Source organism: Odocoileus virginianus, chromosome 31 (assembly GCF_023699985.2).
Source record: "Odocoileus virginianus isolate 20LAN1187 ecotype Illinois chromosome 31, Ovbor_1.2, whole genome shotgun sequence".
Taxonomy (NCBI): domain Eukaryota; kingdom Metazoa; phylum Chordata; class Mammalia; order Artiodactyla; family Cervidae; genus Odocoileus; species Odocoileus virginianus.
The window spans coordinates 19,674,787-19,680,526 of record NC_069704.1 but is presented as its reverse complement, the minus strand read 5'-3'; positions in this window follow the sequence as shown (position 1 = coordinate 19,680,526).

Below are 5,740 nucleotides of genomic sequence, written 5' to 3'. Positions count from 1 at the left end.
CTTAAAATCTAGAGTGTATGCAGAGATTTACCTCATGACTTCCCATCAAGAAATTAGGTCCTTTGAAATAATCTTAAACAGGATGCTAAGTTTCTGGTTTTTCTATAACTTAATTGACTAAAATTATTAGATGGCTTTCATGTTCTAGATTCTGTGTGTTGCATTCAAAAATGTCTAGGATTGTGCTTATGAGCAACACGTTTCTAGTCTACTAGGGAAGATAGATACCTTAATAAGTGATTATACTGTGTGTAATTACAATGTAAATATGCAAAGGGAACAGATATTTCCTAGAAAATGGAGCAATTCACAATGCAAATGTATCGGCCAAGGAAATTTTTCTGGAGGAAGCTGTCTGAACTAAAGTTTAAAGTGGTAACAACAGTTTTGCCAAGTAGGAAGGACGGAAGATATTCTAGATAGTGGCCCTTTCATGTGTAAAGGCAAGAAACATGAAACATTATGATATGTTTTGGAATACATGCAGTTATAATCATTGATGTTTGAGATGTATCTTATTACGTAAAAATAAGAAAACCTTCATATAATACAATCACTGATTTGACTCTTTTCAGAAACAATGTGGGTTAGAACAGCCCATTTTCCCATAATGCCACAGGAATTACATGTTATAAAAATGCACAAGTTTTCTTTAATGGATTTATTTTTTGACATATGAATAAATATGTACTTTGATTAAAAACAGAATTATAAACTTCCTGGTAAAATATATGTACCTGGCAAATGTCAGTTTCTTTTTCCATCCTCCATTTTTTTTTTTTTTCCCTGCTGCTTTATTTAAGGCCCCTATAGACTGGAAATATATTCATGAGCAATGCATTTTATTACCAAAAACTCATACAACAGCAAAAAGATTTTAATGGACCATGGAACTCATTTATATGAGATTTTGAAAATATGATTTCCCTTTGGTCTCCAAAAAATGAATTTAAGTAAAGTCTTTAAAGATTTCAGAAATTATTTTTTCTTATGCCAAGTTTTTGATGAGCTGCTGGAGTGATTTTCTAGAAAATATCAGTGACTTCTCCATTATTCTTTCAGAGTACTTGACTGCTACTGAGAGACACCCACAGACTCTGGTAAAGCTAAGTCTCGTGGCTGCCAGATTCTCTGGGGGAGAAAAAGAGCTTTGCTATGTGAGATGCATTTAATATGAAATGGTTGCTGCTGCTGCTGCTGCAGTCTCTTCAGTCGTGTCCGACTCTGTGCAACCCAATAGACGGCAGCCCACCAGGCTCCCCTGTCCCTGGGATTCTCCAGGCAAGAACACTGGAGTGGGTTGCCATTTCCTTCTCCAGTGCATGAAAGTGAAAAGTGAAAGTGAAGTGGCTCAGTCATCTGACTCTTAGCGACCCCATGGACTGCAGCCCATCAGGCTCCTCCATCCATGGGATTTTCCAGGCAAGAGTACTGGAGTGGGGTGTCATTACGAAAGAGTAAAAAAAGAATGTGTTACTTCACTGACAATTCAACTTTTTAGATTTTAAGTTTCTGTGTTGTAGCCACGCGTTCCGGGAAACAAACTCACTCAGAAGGACAGTGCAGAGAGTGGAGTGCAGTTTATTACACCAGCGGGCCCAAGGCAGAGTCTCCTCTTAGCCAAGGACCCCAACCAGCATTTGTGAAAATCTTTTATACCCCATGTGTATGTGTCCGAACCCACCACCCCAAATTCCTTGAGACTTACATAAACAAAGGAAGGGTAAATACAATCCCAATAACCCCATCACTCATGTGCCATGTGCTCAGACAATTAAACAATTAGCCAATAATCAATAAGCCCGAGGTTATACTCTGATAGGTACAGAAAACTTATGGCCTGTCTGGAGGAAGGGGTGGTTAGTGTATGTGCTGTCTTAGGCGAGGAGTAACCTGGATACGATCTTCAAGGTTCCTCTGTCCGGAGGGGGTCTTATCCTTCTGTTGTCATTTCCATAGGCACTAACACAGAATCCAGAGTCCATTGGAGAGGTGGCCGGGCATGATCAGCATGAATAGGCCTGAGATGGAGTCCAGGCCCTGTGAATTCCTTCTTCATCTGTAGGAACTAAAAAGGAATGACATGTTTAAAGTTTGGAAACCTATGTGAGTCAACCATCTTTATGGTTAGAACCATCCTTCTAAATTAAAATAGAGCTGTGCACATGTCATGACACATGGTAGCCACGATTGCTGTATGAGGAACTGCCGTATTTCTCACTGGACTCAGACGTGCAGTCACACATTAAATAAGGGAGCCGCCGTATGTTGTTGTTGTTGTTGTTACTTGTGAGAACGCAGTATAATGCAAGTTAGAAAAGAGAATGACTTCTCTTTGTTCTACTGGGGTTCATCAACTCTGTGACTTGGCTGTAACTAAGATCAAGGTTTAGACATAAAATATATGTTTAAAAATGGTAGCAAGGCAGTTTTTTTTCCCTCATGTAATGGGTTAAAAATTTCAGGAATACAGGGAGAATTATAAGGTGACTTTGGGCAACCATGTTACATAGCTCTGATCATGGCTGATAGTGAATTGTGGACAGATAATTGATTAAGCCAGTCTTATTCCCTTTACATTTTCCTTTCTGTGAAACTGTTAGCCAATAACAGCAGCATTATATCATGAGAAAGACTGAAGCTATAGGAACTCAAATTTTGTACTATGAAAACACACCTACAGGTTAAATTAGAAACAATGATACCTTTGCTGTTTAGTATCTGTATAGAAAATAGAAAGCGGGGGGAATCTCTTATGGTGCCCTTACAGTGAACAGTTGGAAATTATTTGAAAACTGTCTGTCTAAAAAGTCTGCCAATCCAGTTTTCTCCAAGACTTCAACTTTTGTTCAGTGGCCTGCAGTGATACTTTAGTACTAGCTTTCAATTTTTGGTAGTTTGCAGCATTCCTGGGTTGGACCTGTGTAGAACCAAATCAGAGAATCCAATCCATCCAACAATCATTGCAATTGTTATAAAAGCTTCCTTAGGACTTGGACTAAAAGCCGTTTTAGTAAGTTCCAAATAAAATGCTTTATTCTTTGGAGACAGTCATTAAATCAAAAGTGATAAGTCACTAGGGTCAAAGACTTTTTTTCAGAACATTTGCTGAGTGGTTTTCCCTCTAATGATCACTTGCACAAGATTGCAGCATCATGTTCATTGATGAAATAAGAATGTGTTGAGCATCTACTGTGTAGGGCCAATTTCTTTGCACATACAAAAGCAGGATTTGGGGGTTTGGTGAATATTGTGGAAGTGAAAAGGCATTACTGAGAAATTTGACATTTTCTTAAGAATGGATGAGGACTAAAATATACAACATTTGTTCATTTATTTATTTTTACCATGTGCTAAGTGAATTAAACCTACAATTTGGATTATTTCTCAGTGAGAAAAGTAATAGTATAAATTAGCAAAACAGAGTTTTCTTAACGCATCTCATTTAGTGGATATTAGTGCTACAAACCCAAGGAGGAAAGTACTATTTCAAATTAACATGGGAAGGAATGAGCTTAAGAGTTTAAGATAGGTACTCATGATCACACAAACAATCATGGTGGAGACAGGCTTCTAACTCTAGAGCCATTTTCTTAACAACTCTCCTACCCTTTGTGATGAGGAGTAGCCTTGGAATTAACTGAGAGCAGAGATGTTTATAATTTTCTCAAAATGGATTCTTGAATTTCCACTTAATTTCTCTGACAATCCAAAATTTTTCTATGTCTTCCCCAAGCCGTGTTGTCTTTTTAGTCACCCACTCTTCTCCAAGGGAGAAACATTTGTTAATATATCTAGTTAAAGCTCGAGTCATTGATTGGACTATAATTTATAATAGATAAGATTATTGTATCTTAAAATCATAGAGATCTATGTTTCCTTTTCTCTTTAGACTTCTAGTTTTAGGCATCAAGGCCAGGCAGCCAGTTTCTTGCCATCCCTGCTTGTATTACATGTGACAAAGTAGATAAACCAAGTTAAGGACACTATTAAGACATGGTTACCTTGCTTACTTTATGTAGGTATTCTTGAGAATGTTCTTCATTGTGTAAAGAGAAATGGGGAGAATTAAGAGGTGAGAATTGGAGGATTGAATGAGACCAAGGCTTGTGCTCTGAATCAACTTTTAATTCATTTGTAGTAGTTTGTTAGGCTTCCCTGGTGATTCAGTGGTAAAGAATCTGCTTACTAATGCAGGAGATGCAGGTTTGATTCCTGGGTCAGGAAGATCCCCTGGAGAAGGAAATGGCCACCCACTCCAGTATTTTTTCCTGGGAAATCTCATGGACGGAGGAGCCTGGTGGGCTATAGTCCATGGGGTTGCAAAAAAGCTGGACACAACTTGGCAACTAAACAACAGTATTAGTTGCTTACATAGATGTTAGCTGTTAGGATATGGTAGTTTGATTCAAGTTGCCTTGGTTTCTTATGTGAGGCTCCTTTGTGAACCCTATATGGAGGTAGGTTTGGCTTGAGCTGGCACTCGATTGGGATATTACTGAATTCATGGCAGCAGTGCTTTCAGGATGCTGTCAAAACCTCATTTTAAATGATACTGACCCTTTGTAGATGTTGAAATGTATTTTCAGAATTTGTCCTTCTAAACTTTCTTTAGAACATCTGCTGTCGGAGAGAATCTTTGTTTGGGTTAGTATTTTCTTATATTATTTCTGACTGATAAGAAGCCTAAAAAAGGCCTTTCCCATTGTGAATCCTAAAAATATACTTTGAAGCTATTATTGCTGTTTAATTTTTTAAAAATCTTTCTTAAAAATTTAAATCATTGATCTGTCTGTAATTTATTTTTGTATGGTAACTTAATTCCTAGGTCCACTCAATGTTTAGACATTTGTTATTTTCCTATATGATTGATTTTATTAGTTTTGAAATTCCAACTATAATAAATCTACTACTTGTCTTTTTAATTCTTGTCTGCAAGTTAATACATTCCAACATAATTTGTTTGCTTTAAACAGTCATATTTCTTTACACAAAAATGTGTGAAATGTGCATATGCTCTTTTGAAACAATGATAAATACTAATGTTTGATGTATAATTGAACATATTTATCTCTTCCCTGCAGTTCTCAAATGTGACTGCTTCTTGCAGTCACACCGACCACTTTAGGCTTTCTTAATTAGAGATATTCTAAGATTTGGATTAAAAGATCTTGCTTGTCACTCAGGGAAGTGACATCTCAATGCTACCTTCACATAGCACAGGTAATCCCAAGTCAGTTTTTTGTTTCCCCCTGCAAGTCACAGTTTATTTTGCAAAAAACAGTGACCTCTGTTCTGTTGAATTTTAATGAGAAAAATGTCACTGATTCAAATAATGCCAATTCTGCTTAGGGCCATGATTATGGGTCTAAATTAACTCACTCTCTGATAGATGAGCAAACTGTGGATGAATGAGGCAAAATTGCAAAACTATGTCTGAAATCATGATTAATATGATAATTATATCAGCAATGGTTTGAAAATGTTTAATGTTGTAGGCTTTATGTGAGGCATCACTTACATTCTTAAAATAGCCACAATATGATTTTCATTTTTTAAGTGAGAAGACAGGTTCAGAGTAACTTACTCATTTCATATGACCAGTCAGTAGTACAGCTGGGAGCTGGGATTTATAGCTAGATTGGTCCTCTCTAAACTCTGGGCTAATTTTTCAGTTTGCTAATTCATCCCTTCTTTCCTTTTACATCCATTCCCAGTGACCGAAGGTAGTAGCAAGCTG